Genomic DNA, 22,682 nt, shown 5'->3' with positions numbered 1-22,682 from the left:
AATCAAGCTCTTTACTCATCAACTATTTCTCTAAAAAAGTGGTGGGGAAAGATGAAGAGGTAAATGGCACAAACTAATTCTGCTTGAATGAGCCCTCAGACATGTTGGGAAATGTAGATGATCCAACTGTTGATTCTATATTCATAGCCGGAACCTCTTTGCATATGCTTCTCACTCTTGCTATTGCCTATTGCTATTCTTGTCATTTTCAAAATTTGTTCCCTCCAATGTTTAAAAAAAAATGAGGCACTATTAAAACCCATTACCAGTGTTTTCTTATTCATTGCCGCCTGCAAGTAGAGGTTCAAATCTGCAATTTTTTGTTTATATTTGCTAGAAACCTTTTGTTGCTGTGTAATGGCTTAACTCAATGACATTTTTTTTTAATCGTCATTCAATTTTGGCTCAAGCTGAAAATAATGCTGTTTCCATGGGCAATATCTCTTTAGTAACATTATCTCTCCACTTGGATCAATGTCATTCCGCAACTTCATGCAGTTTGCAACTATTGAGTGTCTAGGTAACCAAGATTTTGCATAATGGTGCAACATATCCAAAGTCTTTACCAGCAACCATCATAGCAGAATGACAAAAGTGGTCCTCTTTCTCAGCTATATTTTCCTCCATCTAATCAAGGTTGATACATGAAACCTTTGTCAACAAATATGTATCACTGATATACCTAGCTGGCTTTTAGTATCATACTGATTGATGCCATTGTCAACAACATCAATTTCCTCCATAAAACTTTGTATGAAGCAAGATAAACACTCTCAATATCCAAATGATCTGGGCTTAACCCAAGTTCTTTAGCTACTATCTCCCTTCCATAATTCTTATAAACAAGACCTGCTGAACTCAATTTTGTTTTAAAACCATGTCCAAAATCATGATTAAACCCCTTTCTGATAGTGATCATATCAGTCCTTCTCTTGATTATAAACATCACTCACATCCAATACTGCATCTAAAGTATCTAATACCCTTCCTTGTCTCTTGATGTAGTCTGCAACAACCTTCATTTCCTCCAAAGAAATATATATGTATTTGTCTCTATCATTCATAACTCCATAGAGCTAACCTACTTTTCCCAAGGCAAAGATCTGGTTGATACAGTCCTTGATCACCATGTTACACTTCCTCCTCCGCTGTGGGTATTTGTTGATAGGCTGTATCTACTGCATATATAGATTCCAGTTACATTTTGTATTATTTTAAACTAAATTCACTGCTTTTACATACCGATTTCTCTGAAAATGTAATTTAAATCTCCGTCTCAATTGTTGTCTTCATCAAAGGAAACAATCATGTCCATGCTTTTTTGCAGTAAGCTATACATTTCAATGCTATCAATCATTAGTTCTTTTTTTATAATCTTTTGTACCTTGTGGCATATTATTTACGAGGTTCGAGCACGGGCTCGTGACACCCATAAATAACTTTTATTTCTTTTAGCTTTCTTGTCTTTCATAATGAGATGCATCAACAAATAGAGTGTAGTTGTAGAGGTAAGTAGTCATTTCTTAGATCCTTCGGGATCTAACATCAGTTGCTTCCATGTTTTTTGTAGATGCTGGATATCATGGAGCTCAGAGCTGGATGAGTGCGCCAGAAAAGAGGGTTTATAACCAGTCAAAGCAATAGGTAATGACTAGTTATCTCTACTCCTCTTTTCTTTCATTCATATGTATCTGTTTATATATTTCCTTATGAAAGAAATTTAATACAGTGAGTTATACTCATGGGTTGTGTGAGACTTTTTCCTGTTTAGTATATCATTTCATTTCATTGTTTGGAAACAACAATGTATAATTGAAAGTAAATAAATACAAAGACATTTCTATTGTTTGAATGAAACGATTTTGTATTTTCACTGCATGTATACTTAAAATTTTACACATGTGCAAAATTTTAGTAACAATTTCATCTCTCCTATCACACTCATTTCAAAAAATTTCTTCATTTGTTCTACAAATTTCTCACTTTCTTTATCATTTCCTCCAAATGTAATATCATCAAGAAATATTACCAAAATCATCAAACCATCATCAGTTTCTTTCTAATATAGATTACTATTTGCCATACCTTTTCTATATCTAAGCTTTGTTAAATGCTTGTCCAACTTTTCATACTAGGTTCTAGGTGCTTGCTTCAATCTATACAATACTTTCCTTAGTCTGCATACTATGTCCTTGTCATTTGTCAAGGGAAATCCTTCAGGATACTCAATGTATACCTCTTCTTTAACTTTTCCATTTAGAAATGCTAATGTGACATGGACATCTGATATACTTTTAATTTCTTTTATGGTGCATAGGCTAAGAATAATCTTATAGCTTCTATTCTAGCCATTGTAGCACAAGTCTCCTCATAGTCTATTTCTTCTTGCTGTGAGTAACCTTTACATACCAATACTACTTTATTTCTTACAACTTCTCCTTGCTTATTCATCTTGTTCTTGAATACCCATTTCGTTCCTATCACATTCTTATCTACTGGTCTGGTGACCAATTCCCATGTCTCATTCTTTACTATCTGATTGAATTCCTCTTTCATAGCTTGCTTCCAATAATCACCTTTACATGCTTCATTTTCATTCTTAGGCTCAACTTGAGATATCAAGCATAGTTCTTCCTTCACTCCACTTCTTCTCATCACACCTTTGTCTTTGCTTTCGATGCTCTGTTTGGATGGGCGATTCTTTATCATGTTCTTTCCTAAAGTAGGAGTTGTTATCTCAACTCTTGGCTCTACTAAAGGTTCTGAGCTTTGTTCCTGCCTTTGCTCTCCTTCATTTTGCAAATCATTTTTAGTCTCAAGAAATACCTCATCATTCCTTGGTTTAGTAACAATATCATCATCTGAATTGTAATAAACTATTATCTCTTTTACTCTAAATTTTTCATCAATTCTCACATTTTCACTTTCCATAATATTCTTAGTTCTCTTATTATAACATCTATAAGCCTTGCTTTTCAATGAATAACCAAGAAACATACCTTCATTACTTCTAGCATCAAACTTACCAATATCATCATCTCTCTTTATGTAACACTTACTTCCAAATATTCTGAAGTACTTAAATGTAGGTGAGTGACCAAACCATACTTCATAAGGTGTCTTTTTTGTGTCCTTCTTGACTTGAACTCTATTCAAAGTGTAGATTGTTGTATTCATAGCTTCTCTCCAAAATGTCTTGGATATATCATTCTCTACTAATGTAGCTCTTGTAGTTTTTGTAGCAGACTTGTTCCTTCTTTTTGCAATGCCATTCTGTTTAGGGGTTCTCAACTCAACTCTTTCTTCTACTCTCGGATAAGATCTCTACACTTTAACCTAATTCTCATTCTATAAATAATTGTTAATGATAAATTCTACATTTTCATGGTTAACCTCTTAATCAACAATAGTTACCAAAGTTATCTCTTCTAATGCTTCCTTTTCCTTAATCAATTCAAGCTCATTATCACAATCTTTCAAGAATATTTTCATTCTTGCTTTAAATTCTTCATCTTTATCAGAAAGCAAACTCTTTCTAGCTTTCCTTAACCTCTTAGAGCATGTAGATGCATAATGACCAAACTCATTACATATCCAACAAGAAATTTTTTCCATACCTTCTTTTTCTCTTTCCATAACTAGATCAATACCTTCCTTGACCTTCATGTTTTCTTCTATTCTAGATCTATCTTTGCTTTTGATACTATTCCCTTGAATACAATAGAAGGATTTTGGATCTGTAAACTCAATACTCTGCTCTTTACACAGATCTAATAATTCACCAAGAATTTCCATAACTTGTGTGTCAAAATTTCTTCTGTTAGGTGTAGGACTATCTTCTCTTAATATGTTTTCCATGGATCTCCCAAAGATGTAAAACTTTTTCTTCAAGGACCTGATGCTCTGATACCAATTGTTATAAACAATAGTACACCAAGATAACTTGGGGTGGGTGGGGGGGGGGGTGTGTGAATTAGTTATCCAACAATTAAAATATTTATCTTCTTTAAACAAACTTAACCATTCAACCAAAGTAAACAACAACCATAATAAGATGCACATAGACAATTACATCATATATGTTGACTAGAGAAACCCTTGATTAGAGGGAAAACCCTAGTGGGAATGATGCCCACAAGATGATGTACTAATATAAATATTCCTTGCTAGAGGATAGACCTTGTTAGGAGTTTGTTACAACATTTAGTACAATGAGTCCCTGTTAGGAGACTTTGAATCCATGTTAGGAGATTCCAACCCTATTAGGAGTTGTGTCAACCCTATTAGGAGTTGTGGTATAATGTATGCAAGAAGAGCCCACTACCCAAACATGCAATTTCAACTACAAGAAGAGCTCACTGTTCAAACAAGTAATTTACAGGTATCTTCTTCTTTCCTTTTTCCTATCAACTAGATCAATCACTATTAGACCTTGTAGACTAGGTCACAAACATCAGATCCAAATATCAAACCTCGGATCACTCAGAAAAACCTTGGCAATAAAGTTTCCTTCACTTCTGCACTGCTTTACTCAACTTCACATTTCACACTCTGTTTCTTATCATCAACCATTCAATCATATCAACACACACCATGATAAAGGAAAATGTCCTTCCTTTATATTGAGTCCATAAAACAATTCTCTGAGTCGGCTGTTAGTCCTTTTCAATTAATTATTATAGGACCACTCTAAGAACACATTACACTTAGTGATAACCTTAATCTTCCGCTTTACAACTTGAATAACTTTTCATACATGCAATATTATGATGAGCGAGCTTAGCCACATCATCCTCAACATGTCTTCTTGATGTCCTCAACCTTGATCTTCAAGATATCAAATCTACTAAGAGATATAACAAGCTTACTAGAACATGCCTCTATAAACTTTATCTCAGAACAAACATCACCAAAACTTACATAACTTCTTCTAGACTTATCCTATTTGTTTCTAATGTTAACTACATATACCAGATACTCCAAAGTATCTCTCATAACCTTAGGTGGTTATCATGCTCATCTAGCTATCCATACCAACTTAATCTTTCTGTTGTTCTTCTGTCAGACACCACATAAGACATCAAATATGCTATGTTGACATCAATGAAAAACTTAGTCATGAATGTAACATATCTTCAAACCAATCTTCCAACAATATTTCCAATCTTCCAACAAAAGAGTAAGAGGATAAGCAAAATTGAAGAAACCTGATAATGCTATGTGTAAACAATGTTAATTGGAAAAAATAGCAAAGTCTAGTTTCAAGAACAAGACATGAACGACACTGGATGAAATGTTGAAATCACTGTACCTTCACATCCAATATTTGACAAAAGATCTACCACTTTATTTCCTCCTTGTAATGTGTGTGACAAACATACATCATCAAAATAATCAAGTAATTTCCAAATCTGAAGGAGAATGCATTTAATTTTCGATGAGAATATATGTCAATTAATGCCAGCATTCATTATTATCTAAGAGTCTCCTTCTATATGCAATCGAAGAAATCCACCCTTTTTAGCCAGGATTAACCCTGCAAATAAAGCATGAGCCTTAGCCATATGATTTGTACCATCCACAAGTGAATCAATAGCAAGAGCCAAAACTGTTCCCTTGCAATCTCTAATACATGCACTAAGATCTGATTTGCTTGGATTTCCCCTAGAAGCTCCATCAAAATTGAGCTTTAAATATCCTTTTATGGGTGGAGTCTACTGAACAGTGGATCGATCAATTTTATTTAGAGCTTCATTATTCAAACCCCATCCTGTTGGTATGACTAAAGGCTTCCATTCTCATAGAATCCTAATGTCCCATGGGGTAAAAACTAGATTGTTTCTACCTCTGTTGATGCTTGCATTAGTCACTTCACTAATTGACCTTTCAATGCCATCTAATACCCTATCAATCAGAAGAAATTATTTTCAAAATTTTCATTTATTTCTTTCCCACCAGATGGCCCACGTCACTAATGTTGGGGTACATTTTCATATGCTAGAGAAGAGGGAATTAGGAAAGAGGACTAACCATTCTTGAAAAATATCCCAAATCTTATTTTGAAGAGGAGTATTATAATTTAATTTTATGAGAACAAACATCCAACATTGTTGTGCAAAATGATAGCTTACAAGTAGGTGGTCAATCATTTCATTTAATTCATAACATAACACACATTTAAAGGTAGGAGTAATGTGCAACCTCTCCAATCTATCAATTGTCATAATCCTGTGTTTGATTGCAAGCCATGCAAAGCATCCCACTTTTGGTAAAACAAAATGGTTTCAGCAAAAAGAATATGCATGGGATGGAAGTTTATCTGAACCTATACTTTGAAGGAGCTCATACCCCTCTTTTATTGAGTAATTTCTATCCTTTGCTAGAGCCTAAATGAGGTTATTTTCTATGTTTGATAAATAGACTTGTTTATTTTTTAGTATATCATGAACAATATCCCTATCTTTTTGAGGCATTGGAATGTGGTCTAGATCCTTCTAGTAGACTTTCCCTGAATGAATACAAACTACTAAAACAAAGTGACTAAGTTGTGTTCCCCAGAGATTTTCTGACACTAAAATAACATCTTGTGTGTTCTGTAAAGAAATTAAAGGAGGTTGTCCATTCCAGCATTCTCTTTGGAATTTAATCTTATTAGCACTATTAACTTCCCATGTAACATACTTGCAGACAATATCTCTTGAAGCCACCATGAAGTCCCAAATTGTTAATCCTTTTGGTAGATCCAGAGTTGAGAATATTCTTGAAGGCTCATTATTATCAAGGTATTTCTACTACATAATTTGATACCAGGTGTTGTGGGGTTTGTTATACATTTGCCAAACTAGCTTACCCCTAAAAGCTTCATTCCTTTTCATTGGCGTAAATAATTATTTACTATTTACAATTTACTTAAATTTACTTAGGTTAATGCATATATTTTATTATTTATTTATTACTCACCTAGGAGTATGTGTACTCTTGTGAGTTGTCATGTTGACAACACAGGAGTTAGCACTCTAATTATGCACATGTTGTCTACACTAAGGAGTTAGTACATTATTTGAGCACATGGTGTCTACAACATTCTAGACACCTCATCGTGCTTATCCTCTTGTTGTGGAGGATATGTGCTTAGTTGTCGTGCTTATCTCCTAGTTCTTTCTAGACACATTCTAGATGCATCTTAGAGGCCTTTATATACAAGTTCTCCTAGTGTGTATGTACTTGTATATGACATATTGAATAAATATATCATCATTTCAATCATACTTTCTCTTTGGTCTACTGTTGTGCTTATGTTTGAGTTACTTGGTCTTGGGTGAATTCTGCCCTAAGGAAAATTCTTACATGGTATTAGAGCTTGGGGAGATTCTCATCAGTAGTCGTTTGAGACCATTGTTGCTTTAACACCTTCAATCCAAAGATCTAAAGAATTTGCAAAAATTGGGAGCATCTAGACCCAAAGAGGACCCCACCACTGCATCTAGCGCATTGATTCAATGAATTGACTATAGATTCGCCTATGTTGGGCAATAGTCAAAATTGAGGCAAATTTTTTTTGCAAACCAGCAACCTGAAGGCTTGATTTGTAAAATTGGTATGATCATTTTAGATCTATACATTTAATTTTCAGAACTGCACTTTTTTTCATTTGCCTTTTTGCAATTTTTTCAGATTTGCATTATTTTTCCCAGAAAATTGGCCATGAGGCCTGTAGGAGAGATATTTTGCAGGTAAAGATTGAAGCTTGCTAGTGTAAATCTGATATTTGTGTCACATTCAAAAGGTCAAACAAAAAACCCCCAAATCAGATTTTTTTTCATCCAAATTGGACATCTAAGGCAAAATCTAGAGCCATTTGATTTTTGGAGGCACGATGACAATTCGGGAAAAATAATAACAACAACGATATCTTTCTTGTATGGACTCCTTTTTGCGAGATTTTTTGTTTTTTTTTGGGGTAGAATTTCATGATGTACACATTGGTGTAGGTAGTTTGAGATCTCTAATCCTGAATTTTTTTGCAAGTCACAAATTCAGATTTTTGCCACTTCAAATGCTTGGTACAGGCTCATTTGGACTCCAAAATAGGTTCTATTTTTTTTGAAGTGCATATTTTTTGTCTACTTTCCAGATCTACAATCAGATTATAGGTTCTATGGATATAAATACTAGTTTTAGAAATAGGCCCTACATTGGCATGTGGCTATTGCACTAAGTGCAAAATCATACATTAGGGGGGGTTGATTGATTATTTTTGAATTTTGGGGGGTGCATACATTCATTGATCTCATGGAGGCTTGTTACATATGTCAGCCTAGTATAAGACCAAATTTGACACCGAGGAACTATTAGAAATGGAGTACTTTGATGCTTGATCATCTAAGAGAACATCAAGAAGTGATTCCTTCTCTTTGCTCGAAGATACCTCCTTTGTTCAAATATCTTTCTAAACTTCTTGGCTTTATGTATAACAATATAAGTAAGGAATCCTTTACTCCTCTTCTTATGGAAAGTTTTTCTCAAGATTTTTGGATGGCTCTTTGGGAAGCATATGGAGATGCATGTGTTCCTCCATTTCCAGAGGACATTCTACATCTAGTCACTCTAGATGAGATCTCACCTCCTAATTCTCCTATTGACTCTACTGATCTAGTTCCAGCCATAGATACTTTTGATTCGATGCAATAGGACCCTTTATGTCTTCCTATTGCAATTTCATGGGATAACTTCCTTCCAAAGATTACAAGGTTGCTCACAGAGTCTCACATTGAAGATGTAGGAGACACATCATTAATCACATTTGTCTTCTCTTTGTTGAGGAGACCATATCATACCATGTAGAAACTGAAAGCGACACCAACAATAGTGCTTCAATAGATTCAAACACGTGGGGTTCTATCGACAGTTGTAGCAAGAGGTCACTGATGAGACTAAAATTTGCCTTTATTTTGTGGTTTTAAGATACTTTGTTGATACTCTGTTTGTCTTTGTTAAAACACTTATGGAACTATGTTTACCAAACCTTTGATGAACCTATGGGGTAGAAACTATGTCATCTTTTACTCATATTATATCTAGTATGCAGTATTTCATATAGTTATCAAAATGTTTGTTCTTATGTTTGAATTTGATTTGATAAATGTTTATTTGAAAACATGATTTGTGTCATAACTAACCTGTTAATGAAGATTGAAAGATGATTGGAGGGATTCAAAAGTTAGGTGTCAACAATATTCAAGGAGCAGCGAGCGCTAAGGAGCAACCACAGTGGAGGAAGTTGTAATGGTTCTAGAAAATACGACAGTGAGTAAGGAGGAGCTATGAAGATTCATTGCCTTCTCTACATTGACTCTATGGCAAGTGGATGTTAAGACTTTATTATTCTCGCCTTAAGCCATTATTTCTTCTTCTTGCCTTCAGTTGTTCTTCCTATTTTCTCTCCTGCAGATTTAAAGCTAGGACATTTACTTTTCTATAATGGAATAAAGTGTTGGTCTCCTATATATGTAGGAATCGACCCTAGTGTGTTAAGTTTTTTGAGCAATTAAGAAGAAAAGTTCTGAGAGCAGACTGTTAACTTTTACAGTTGTGTTTTATAGTTCTGTGTTATGTAATGAATATCTAAATGGAATGAAATAGTTTTCTTTGGCTTCTATCCTATGTTAATAGTTTAGAGAAGCCAACCAAGGGGGCCCACTTGGGAGGTGGATTAGATTAGGATAGAATAGATTTATTTTCAAGCATTAGTAGTATCTTAAGTAGAAGTAGTAAGTTCCTTCCTATAGCATCACACTCTGTGAATGTTCCTGTAGCATATGTGAGAACAATTTTAGTGGATAAGCCAAGTTGGAATATCTGTTATCTTTTCCATTGTATTTCCAATATTCATAGAGTTAAGTGTTTTACCTTCCTGTAACAATAGTGTAAGCTCTTTTCCTTGCATTTTTACTTTCCTGCAACATAAGGTTAGTGACTCATTAAGAGACCTAGTGCACATACTGTGTCGACTATTTCAAGTTTATGTCCTTGGGTTGATAAGATTAAATGCACCTCATGGTGGGGAAAATAGTCCTTAGTTTGAATATATTATTCCTAAGCAAGGCCTAGTGCATGACTATGATACACCTATTGTGAGGTGGTTCAGTCACAACATCAACATTCTCCACATGCATACATTGCCACAGTGATAGATTCATGTACTTCAACATAATAGGGTACACTATGTCTTCTAGTTCTAGCCTCAAGTGATGACTTCTTGATTGACATTTCAAGGTTGTTTGTTGAGTCACATACAACAAATTTGGAGGACTTCTTTGATGATATTTAGCTTCTCTTTGATGAGGACAATCCTTCTACGGTTGTTGCGAGGGTCCACTTTGACCCTCATGTCCATTTTCTACATGATTAGTCTTTACAGGTTGATGTGATTATGGATACTTATGTACAATAGTTGTAGGAGGTCTCTTTATCATTTGAGAAAACTGTAGGTTCTTTGAGATAGGTTCTACATGGATCCTTGCTCGACATGCACATGCTCTTTTTAGTAGTCTTGGAGGGAGAAACCATCAACATTGACATAGGGACACTTGAATAGGTTTTAGAGATACCTTTCATCATCGAGATTCTTTCCACACATAGGGGAAACATCTCACCTGTACCTTTGCAATTGTTTCTTCCAAAGGGGAGGAACATTATACAATGGTCATGGATCAACTTCTACATTGGAGCATCTCTCATTTATCGACACACTACCTTTAGGGGGGGGGACTTTTTCCTCTTCAGGTTTTTGTCCTTCTCCTGATTCTCTATTATATATATTGGATGTATGTCGTAATAGGGGGGTCTTGATTACTCCATCCATCCATACATCGTATGTGTTTTTCATATCTCTTTTTGGGGGAGAGTTTTTTTCATGAGGTTTTCCCTTTTTCTCCGCTTTATGAGAGATTGCATTTCATTATGTACATGGGTACCTAACATGGCCTAGTAGCCGAGACCCATCATGCATTGCATCCTAGTTTTCATAAGCTTAATTACATTCCTCTAATTTGCACTTAAGGGGGGGTGTTGGTGTAAATAAATATTTATTATTTACACTTTACTTAAGTTTACTTAGGTTAATGCATATATTTTATTATTTATTTATTACTCATCTAGGAGTATGTGTACTCTTGTGAGTTTTCATATTGACAACACTGGAGTTTGCACTCTAATTATGCACATGTTGTCTACATTAAGGAGTTAGCACATTATTTGAGCACACGGTGTCTACAACATTCTAGACACCTCATCGTGCTTATCCTCTTATTGTGGAGGATATGTGCTTAGTTGTCATGCTTATCTCCTAGTTCTTTTAGACACATTCTAGAAGCATCTTAGAGGCCTTTATATACAGGCTCTCCTAGTGTGTATGTACTTGCATATGACATATTGAATAAATATATTGTCATTCTGATCATACTCTCTCTTTGGTCTACTATTGTACTTGTGTTTGAGTTCCTTGGTCTTGGGTGAATTTTTTCCTAAGGAAAATTCTTACACTTTTAACTAAATTATGAACACCCACACCTCCTACAACTAGGACATGAGCCATGTCCTAAATTGAAATGAGAGGGATTTTCTTCTCATCATTCATATTTCCTGCCCATAGGAATCCTTTGATCAACTTTTGTATTTGTACTAAAATTGAAGGAGGTGCTTTAAGGACAATAAGATAATAATTTGGGATGGCTAAAAGCACTGATTTAATTAGATGGATTCATCCTGACAAAGAGATCCATCTAGCTTTCTGTGTCACAACTCCATTCTTAATACTATCAATGACTAAAGTCCAATAGCTTGTTTTATTCGAGCCCATGAAAAAAGGTATTCCAAGGTATATAGAAGGGATAAAGTCCATTGAAAATCCCAAAATCTATACAATTCTATCTGAAATAGTTGTATTTATGTTAAATAGATAAATTTTCAATTTTTGTGCATTTATTGTTTGCCCTAAGACAACTGAGTAATGTTGCAAAGTATATTTGATTTGTCTCACCTCTTTTACTTGTGATAAACCAAATAGTAGGGTGTCATCAATAAATAATGAATGTATGATGGAAATGGATGTGCCAATAATTTTTGCTCCTTGCCACTTACCAAGAAGATTGTTGAGTTTAATAGTTCTACTAAATGCTTCAGTGATGATAATGAATAGAATGAGAGATAAAGGATCTCCTTGTGTCATCCCTTGTGTAGATAGGAAGAATCTCACAACTTGACCATTAATAATTACCGAAAACTAAGCTCCTAAAATGTAGGCTTTGATCCATTTACACCAACCTTTTGAGAAACCCATTTTTTGCATAACTTAGAAGAGAAAAGACCAACAAATTTTGTCATAAGCCTTCATCATATCCAATTTAATCATAAAGTTAGAAGATTGATTTATATTGATGGAGTGAAGGAGTTCATGTACTACCAATGCTCCCTCCATGGTTTCTCATCTTGGAAAAAAACCACCTTGTTATGAAGAAATAATTTTAAGAATAAGATGATGTAGCCTCAAAGCAGATAGCTTTTGTGATAATCTTGTATGCAAGTTGCATAATGATATTGGTCGAAAATATGCAAATGTCTTTGGTTCCTTGATTTTTGGTATTATTTTAATATTAGTAGTTTTGAAATATTTGAGCATAGTAAGATGCTGATTTTGAAAGCTACAATAATGATTATGTTTATTAGTGGACGAGTTTCAATTGAAGTCATAATTTTTTTTAAGACTCGGTTTTGATTAATTTTGATTTGAGTGTGATCATCTTTTTATTGGTTGATTCATGAGAATAATGGGATTGGACCAACTCATATTTGCATATGTTTAATGAATATGGCATAGGTTATTATTTTGGAGTGTTTGATAATTTAGTGGCCTTGAATAGAGTATTGGCTTTATGATAGAGTGTTCTTTGAATATAATCGGTTATGCATTTTAAGATTAATTGGGTTTGAGATTGAAAATAGATGATTTTATGATTATGAGTGATGTGAGGCATTGAAATAAAGTTTGATTAAAAAATTCAGATTTGTGGAAGGTTCAAATTGAATACAAAGTTGGATTAAGCTTATCCATATGGGTGATCAGTGTGTTGAAATGGAATTCATTTTATTTTGGTTGATGTTACAAATTGAAGAAATATTGAAAATTTATTAATGTAGAAAGATGTGTTTGGGTTCAAATCGAAAGATTTTATGAGGTTGGGTTGTAGTTTGAATGTGGGTGTTGGCAAAATAATGACCATATTTTGATCTTGATTTTGTAGATTATTGATTAAAATTTGAATTAATGTTTAATAACCAACCCCTATTTGAAGATGTTCAATGATTTATTTGCCACTAATCTAATAAGTGATTTTGTTATAGTAAAATGGTATTACATATGCTGATTTAAAAACTTTGAAGATTCTCTACATCACGTATATACAGGTAAAGAACACTTATGTACACTACTCTTATGCAACTTAGCAACATGAATCTAAGTGTGTATCCTTGTGATTTTGAAATAATATTTCCTTGGGGTACTAGCATTTATACCAAGAAAGAATACTATTTGTTTGGAAATAAATAGATTCACAGAAATAATAGTAGAATTTACAAATTTCAAACACACAAAAAATTCACACATCAATGAGTAAAAAAGTCAATGGAATCTTTATCTTTATTTGAACATGAACATATTTTTCTCCAATTTAAAAAATACCAAAATATTAAATCCTTTTTCAATTAATAATAGTATCTAGGATTATTGGTAGATTCCCAAAGTTGCTACCTATTGAATAGATTGACCTTGGCTCAAGTTGCACAATATTTCTCACAGCTACAGTGTATTGAATAGCTTTCTCAGTCGGCTGGAAAGAAGAAAATATTGGTGTTGATGCTTGAACAAATGTTTTTAAACCCAAATCAGAAGCTTCTAGGTCATAATAGAAAAGAGGATAAATTTGTAGACCATGCTTCTCACTTTCATTATGCACCATGTAGTTAGCTCTACTTAGCAACTTGTAATAGTTTTTTAAGCATGCATGTAGAGTAGAAAATACAAGGTAAAAAAAATACTATTGATAAGATATTTGGAAAACATTGCATTGATCATTTTATCAATTCACAATGTTCTCACTTCAAATGTGGAATCCCTCCTAATAAGTATACAAACAATCTGTCTAGAAAAGGGACATGTATATCATTAATATAGCATCTCTAATTCTAAAAAGGGAAAATGCTCGACCTTTAAAGTTCCTCTTAATATACAATATCCATAAAAAAATATTCTAAGAGAAAATGCTTGATCTTCCAAGTTCCATGAATATGTGGAAAGGAATTCCTATTATGATAAGAAATGTCAAGATATGCCATGGTATGTCTTCTAACTCAATGTCATCATTTCCAATTTTCTTACTCTTATTTAGCACGACACTATTTGTAACATCAATGGCTCGATGGATAAGTTTTTTTCTACTAGTAGAAATAATCTTCACCATTTTATGACTTAGATTTGTCAAGATCCAAATGATATTGACACTTTTATTTGGATGATCTCTCTATGTTTTGAATCCGTACAAAGATTTACATTTTCTATGGATTTCATTCTTACCATGATAAAGCATTCTGTATTAGCCACAAACCAATGAAAGTTTGTATCTCATCTTTACCCTATAGTGCTTGCTGAAGAGTCATAGAAAGCTTAAATTCAATACTTCATTTTTACCCACATTATGTGTTTTGAAGAGATCAAAATCAACTTCAATTCCTCATGGGCACTTACCAAATGTCAACCAATTTAGATTTCCATAAAACAAATTTTCACTTTCAATATAGCCAAACGAAATTCATGTTGGATTTGAATTTAAAAGTGGACAAGATTAAGAAAAATGTCTATGATAGCCTCAATTTTCATTTGGGTTTTGTCTTATAAACCTTTCACTACTATCAAAATATGATTACTAATATGGATTTCATATTTGATGGGAAAAAATGTCTACCAATTTAGATTTTCAAAAAACCCACTTCTATTTTCAATATAGCTAAAAAAATCATATTGGATTTGATTTTAAAAGTGGCCAAGCTTGAAAAATATGTCTATTATAGCCTCAACTTCATTTGTGTTTTGGCTAATAAGACTAATAGTGTAACTATTAGAATTATATGGTGACTAATGTGGATTTCATAAATGCTGATTTATGTTTTGTTATGCAAAGAGTGGGGAATGGAGAAGCCAATATTCAAGGATGTGAAGAAGGACATTAGAAGGGATATAAAATATACCAGTAAAGCTCCAAAATACCTATGCTACAGGGGTTCATATGTCATAGAATGTCATAGGCCAATTACAACACCAGATTGTGGACAAAATCTGCTATTACCATTACCATGGCACCATTTCTAGCAAAGCATATTATGAATGATTGTTTACATAGATATAAGTTCAAATTTTAGGGTATATAAATAAATCCATTGACCCAAAAGAAAAAAAGGCTAATATTCTATATCTTAGATTAAAAATGTTGCAATATTTATAGTAATATAGGAATATTTATGCAGAACAACTATCATGATGCACAATAGAAATCAGAGGTCATTGTAATGCAGTGGTCATCAATATTTAAAGCTCAAATATCAATAAATAGTTAGAAAAATGAATAAAGATGATGTAGCATTTATTTACATAGTGATAGTATTGCTTTTAAATTTTGATGTTGTAGTAGTGAATAAAGATGTAGTGGTGATTTACCAATCATAGTTTTCAAAGGGAAGCATACATGCAAGATCATGATTAGTGGTTTCAAAGGCACCTTTAAGTGTCAAGAGCATTCAAAGTCAAGGGTTACATTTGTCAAAGATCCTTAATGATGGCTATTAAGAAAAATCATATTAGTGATGTAAAATAATGCATCACATATTTCACATCTTCACAATGTTCGAAGGAAGTAGTTCTCTAGGAAGATAGATATCATGATAATTATTTCAAAACACCTAGGTTATAATGATTGGAAATTTGTGGAGTTTGCAAACATTGGAAATAACTGCTCATTAAGGTGTTGCTGGAAATTCTTCCAAGCCCTAGTCTCCCAATGCACTTATTAAATATCTCTAAATTGATTTATATGTTTAGTTTTAATGTGGTGAATCCAAGTTGGAGATATTATGAATTTCTTACCTTATCCTTGGTGCAATGGGACAAAAATGTAGATTTTTTTACTTATCATGATCTTGTGAACCATCCAACTCTAGGTGGTTGAGTAGTATCACTAATGTATCCTTATTTCATAAAATTTTGCCCAATTATTGCCCAATTATGCAAGATGTGTTCCTAGAAATGACATCATGATTATATTTCCTTTAAGTTGAATTAATTTCCCTTCCAATCTAATGGTTAGCATACATTACTAAATGGAATATTTATGTTCATGGGCACTGACCTGTAACAAACTAGAGAATTTTGTGAGAGCCTGTAAACATGAAAATATTCATATGTCTAAGTGATGATAGTGGATAATATTTATTCAGAAACAACAAAAGTAAATTGAATATTAATGGAATAAGAAAGTATGAAGTCATAATTATCATATATATGTAAAACTACCAACATGTAATTCAATAATAATAATGAACAAGATAAGTTTAGGGCTTAGCAAAATTTGTAGCGATACCTTAACGAGCCACACTTAGCTTCTTTTAGACATTTTTTGTTCTTTATACAAAATCCCACATTTTGCATACATTATTAGAAGATAATTCGATATTGAGCCATCTGACTCAAGTCTAACTCTATTAAGCCACTTTTTATAATGAATGTCATTTCCCTCTTGTGGAGATTTTAGACGAGTGCAAGCCTTGAGAACTGAAGGAATTATAAATTTGTGTAACTTTGATCCCTGTGTGAAAGACTTTAATGACCTCCTACCAGTGTTCTTGTAAGGACAGTCCCTGCAAAACCAATTCCACATCAACAATCTCCATATAATGCAAAATATTCAACGAGAGTCAAAGTCATTTGAAAATTGACCAGTCAACATTAGTTGATTAACTATCATTAAATTTAACAAAATGATACATATACATATATGCTGAAATCTAAAATAATACCATAATTCAGTTACCAAAATACCAAGATGTACCGATTATGTCATCAATTTTGATAGAAGCTCCAGAAACTGTCTAAGAATAGAAGGGAGAGAATATTGTAGGAGTGCTTTACCACCCTACCACAAAGTTGCTAAGCTTCCTCAAAATCTTTCTTGACATGAAAGATACCCAACCCAGTAATGAGAAAGACTAGCCAAGTAAAACCAAGAGAAGGAATGGAATTGTGTACCACCCAAGAAAAACTATGTGGATACTATGGGTTCCCAGACCTACAGGCTTGTTTCTTTCTTAGCTAAGCTCTTATCTGCTCTTATTGGAAATGTTGACTCCTTTGTCAAGGACTCTAACCATTTTGTTGAGTTCATTAGAGATTCCAAATGCAATGATGGGGATATTTTGGTTAGATTCAACATTGTCTCCCTCTTTACTAAAGTCCCCACCCCTAATGCTATTGACATGATCAATCAAAAGGTTAATGCTGAGGTTGCCTCCTTGGTGGAGTTATGTCTTTGATCCATTTTCTTCTCCTTCCAAGGGGTAATCTATGAACAAGTGGATGGTGTGACCATGGGCTCTCCCCTCTCCCTACTTGTTGCCAACCTTTATATGAAACATTTTGAAGATAATGCTCTGTAATATTTCCCCCTTCAACCTAAATGGTGGAAATGATATGTGGATGAAACCAATGTCTATTGGCCCCACGACCTTGAAAAAATTGAAGAGTTTCATGCACATCTTGACAATCTGGTTTCTTGCATTTCTTTGACCAAAGAGGTTGAATCTGATAAGACTTTGCCTTTTCTTGATATCTTGATCCTTAAGAAGCCTGATGTTCCTTAGGCCATAAAGTTTTCTACAAAGCCTCTCATACTGATCAATATCTTCATGTAGCTTCTCACCACCACCTAAGCCAAAAGCTGGCATTGTCAAAACCCTGGCCTTGAGAGCTTTCCAAATTTGTGATCAAGACAACTTAGACCAAGAGCTCTCCCATCTTCGCCAAGTCTTTAGATGGAATGGATATTCTCACAAAAAAAAATCTCAGGCTTTCAACCTTGCTAGTTCCTTCTCTCATTCCTCCTCCCTTCCTTCCTCTTCTCTCTAAGATTCCTCTTCATTTATCTCTCTTCCTTTCATTGCCGATATCTCCCACAAAATTGCCAAGATTCTAGCCAAAATTGGTGTTCATGTGGCTTTCAAACCATTGACCACCTTGAATAATTTTACCCCACCATTTAAAGACACTAGGGATGTCTTCTCAGAATCTGGTGTCTATAAGGTGTGGTGCTCATGTGGCACATCTTATAGTGGTGAAATCAGACGTTCAATTTGCACTAGAATCATAGAACATGCTCCAAATATAAAGCATGAGCGGGTTGTCAAGTTTGCCTTAGCAGAGCACTCCTCTGCTATTGAGCATCATATCTTCTCAGGGGACACACAAATCATGTTCAAGGAAGACAATTTTTTCAAGAGGAAACTCAAAGAGGCTATTGAAATCAATAATAACCCTTCTAACCTCAATTGGGTTGATGGTTGGAGCTTGAACACTTCCTGGCAACCCTTGTTATCTTCCCTCACACCTCCCCTGCATCATGGTCTTTCCTCCTAGCTTTGGTTCCCTTCTTTCCTCTCCTGTTCCACTCACTTGGTGGTTTCTTTTCTTTGTCTCCCTCCCCCCCCTTTTTGTCTTTCTCCCCTCCCTTGTCCTTTGTTTGTGTCTGAGGTTTGTCTATTCCCCCTGCACCACTTGCCTCTCTCTTTTGTCTTACCACTCACCAATTGACTCTCTTTTGGTTTGGCCTTCCCCCTTGCTCTCTCTCCTTCCCTCTCTCCTTTTCTCTCCCTTGCTCTCCCTCTGCCATTATGCCCCCTCTTTTCTCAGTCTGATTCTTGGTCCTTTTCTTTTGTTCCCGTCCTCTTCCCTTTTCATTTTTACTATTTTTATATTATATTATTTATTTATTTATTAATTTTATTATTCTTTCTTGATTCTTCCTACTTCTATTCTTTTATCATTCTTGCATTATTTGCTCCTTCCTTTTTATATTTTTTACTTATGGCTTCTTCTGTCCATTTTCTTTCGCCTATTCTACTTCTTCCTCTTTCGCCTTTATACACACACACACACACACACACACACACACACACTTATATACACATATATATACTCCTTTTTTTTCTTTTTTTCTTTTTCCCCCTTTTAAATTTTTTTTCAACCTTGATTATTTTTTATTCTTCATTTTCATTCTCTTGCTCCTTTAATTTATTTATCTTTTTAATTTATTTTTGTCATATTTATGTATTTAATATATTCGTGGTGTGAATGTATACATACATATATATATATTCTCACCATATATATTAGGTAGAATTTATTTTATTATGATTATCTTTATATTTTATTTATTATTATATTTTATTTGTATTAATTTATTAATTTATTTTATTTACTTATTTACTCTATCTTGTTTTATTACTCAATTGGTAGTTTTTTGTTTATTTATGCATTTTCACTCTCTTTTTCTTGTGGTTGATCCTTCTTGCTTTGGTTTGTGCTTCTAATTTTTAGGTACACACACACACACACACACACACACACACACACACACACACACACACACACACATTGATGTTTCTATGCGTATTTTTATATAGGTGTTCACCTTTGCTTTTTCATTTTCATATTTATCCGTATTTACTATTATTTATTTTTATATTCTAGCTTACAGGAATATTCATTTTCGTTTATATGTATACACACACACACACATATATACACACACACACACATATTTATATATTTAGTGTCTTTATGTCTTTTCCTCCTTATTTTATTTAGAGATTTCTCCAGTTTGCCTTTTATCTTATTTCTGGCTGCCCCCTTCTGTTTCTTATCTTAGTCTTCTCTTTCTCCTTTTGTATTTTTTGACTTTTATTATTATTATTTATTATTTTCTGTGTCTACATGAATTTGTGTACCCCTTCCATCACCCAAACCTCTTTTTATCTCCCCTCATGGATCTGCATTCCATATTTTTAGTTTTTCTTAATTCCAATGCATCCTGATGATGGGTCATGTAGTATGATCCAAAACATTGATGACAAAAAAACTCACGCAATCATTCCCAAAAATCTAATGAACACTTTATATGGATTGTGGAAATCTGATAGCTTTGAAATCTAATCTCTTTATAGATAAAAGTCATGCTCAATATCAAGAAACTTCCCAAGAATTCTTCCATAATCAATGCTCATCTCATAAGATAGAGTTAGATAGGGTGCATTTTAAAGAAACCAAATCAATGCTCTTTCCACTCACAAGAAGCATAACAAGAATCAAATTCTATTTCAACATATGTAATTACTCATGGAGCAAGGAGAAATGTGTTTATCCAAATGAACCATCATTCTAGAGCATTTAGGGAAATGATAAAATACCAATTATGTCCCACATAAAACAACCTCTTTATCCAAAAATTAGTCATGTATGTCATAGAAATAAGGTAACTCATGTCTATCTTCCCTTAAATTTAGTATTTCAAAATAATATTTTGACACAATGAAATTATTGAGCAATGGAGACACATAAAATCTTAATTTGTAAGAACATAAACTTTTTCATCTCTAGAGTCACAAAATGACATTTTCCCAAGACACTTCCAAATGCAACATTCATTGTCTATAGAAGGAAACTAATGGAAGGAAACCTCCTACACACAACAATCATATAGATCATGTTCCTGACATGCATATAGTTTTTCTTTTAATGTGTCCTTATAGCCAATCATTTCAATTATTCTTGCAATGTTCTAACTCTATATTCAATCCTAGAGTATCAACGGTGTTCAAATCTCACCCAATTTACCCAATAGTCCTCTTTTGGTTTCATACATAATATCTTGATTGTTTCAAATAAAAGGACAATTTTTCCATATGCTAGTTTGTGGTGACGATATCCAATTAGTGAACCAAAAAATACTTTACTAAACAAGTTATTTCCCTTACCATTACTAATCTTACCCATTATCATCTTCCTAATTTTTAACAATACCCATAATTAAATCAATTGGGTGTCCTAAATTTTATAGTTTTCGTAAATTTATCTAGTGATAGTGAACATTCATTAAATCCTTTAGAATGCACATTGAATACAATTACCATGGATTCATTCTAACCATGATTCTCACTTAAGTTTAAAGAAAATAACAACTCCAATTAAAAATGCATAAAGATACATCATTCACGATGCAAGGGTGCAACATAACTTCATTTCTCCTATTCTCAACACAATAGCTCTAGATATCAAAACATTTTAACAATGAAAAGTTAAATACATCACTTTTATGTTATTAGTTATGCCAAACATAGTTTTATTGTCAAACTAGAAAGAATGAGAATGCAATTAATTTGGGATATCAATCCATCTATCCAAAATGTATAAATAAAATGCCAATCAATAAATAATACCATCCACTTGGTGGATTAAGTTTTTAAGAATTGGTGAAAATGATCCACTCAATGAGATAGGGGACTGTGATGCATAGTTCATGACATGCATTTATGGTCCCATTTGTATATAACTAACTAAAATAATCAGGCATGAATGCTCATCAACAAACTTGTGACTCAGTATAAGAGTAAGGTAACAAGGATCATCATTTTGAAGAATAGAAAAATATTTTCTATGATTAGCAAGGAGCAATGAAAAATAAATCTTTTCGACCTGAGCCATTCACTTAAGACAATGTCTAGAAGACCACAATGTTTCCTGACTATTTTCCTTTGTATGGCATGCTTACAATTTGGGGATCCATTTACAAATGGAACAAAAAAAAAATTCTCTTATGATGACAAATGTACTCTTGACTCTACTAATGGCTTGTAAGACCCAATTTGGTTGCTCATGTATAAAAAGAAACATACATTTATAGTCATAACCAATCTTGTGATGATTTGGTTACTCTAGGTGCACACACATTGTGTAAATGACACAAAATTTTTGCGTAGCCTTCAAGTTTAGATAGTGCTTTCATTGGTAGCTGGGTTGTTTAACTACAATGACAAGGGTATGCAAATGTAATTCCTATGCTTGGTTTAAAAGATTCATAATAGGTGGTTAAAGAATCTATAGTGCAATATCAATCAGATAGTTACACACAAGGAGACAATGCTTATCAAGCCATATGTCTTAAATTCGATAAGATAAAATCATCTCTAGTATACCTAATAATACTATTTTGTACTTCATAAGATTTGAAGCATACAATTTAGAGTATGGAATGAATAAAAGGAACTAGTATATAGCACTCCCCCATTCATTGAAGATTGTTTTCTCCATCAGTTCCTTCCTGTGTCTCCATTTTTCCTTTTACTCTCAAGTGCATTGTATTCTGCTATGCTTTCTGGCTCCCTCTTTTCTTGTCTCAATCACTTCGTGCTTCTTACAACTCTATTTTTCCTCCCTAATATCCATAACCACTTGAAAAAAATAGAATCCCCCTAATGTCTAACAGACTCCCCCCTTATTCTTCTACATTTCCCCAATTCTCTAGTATGGT

General features: G+C 33.5%; 1 pseudogene; it reads right to left on the bottom strand.

Annotated features, from left to right (window-relative positions):
* Nucleotides 1-383: 383 nt before the first annotated feature.
* On the bottom strand, nt 384-1,022 carry LOC149537954 (uncharacterized; annotated as a pseudogene).
* Nucleotides 1,023-22,682: the final 21,660 nt, after the last annotated feature.

Source organism: Cupressus sempervirens, chromosome 9 (genome assembly GCF_028749045.1).
Source record: "Cupressus sempervirens isolate cs-2001-9-10 chromosome 9, ASM2874904v1, whole genome shotgun sequence".
NCBI lineage: Eukaryota > Viridiplantae > Streptophyta > Pinopsida > Cupressales > Cupressaceae > Cupressus > Cupressus sempervirens.
This window is presented reverse-complemented; position numbering and strand designations above follow the sequence as displayed.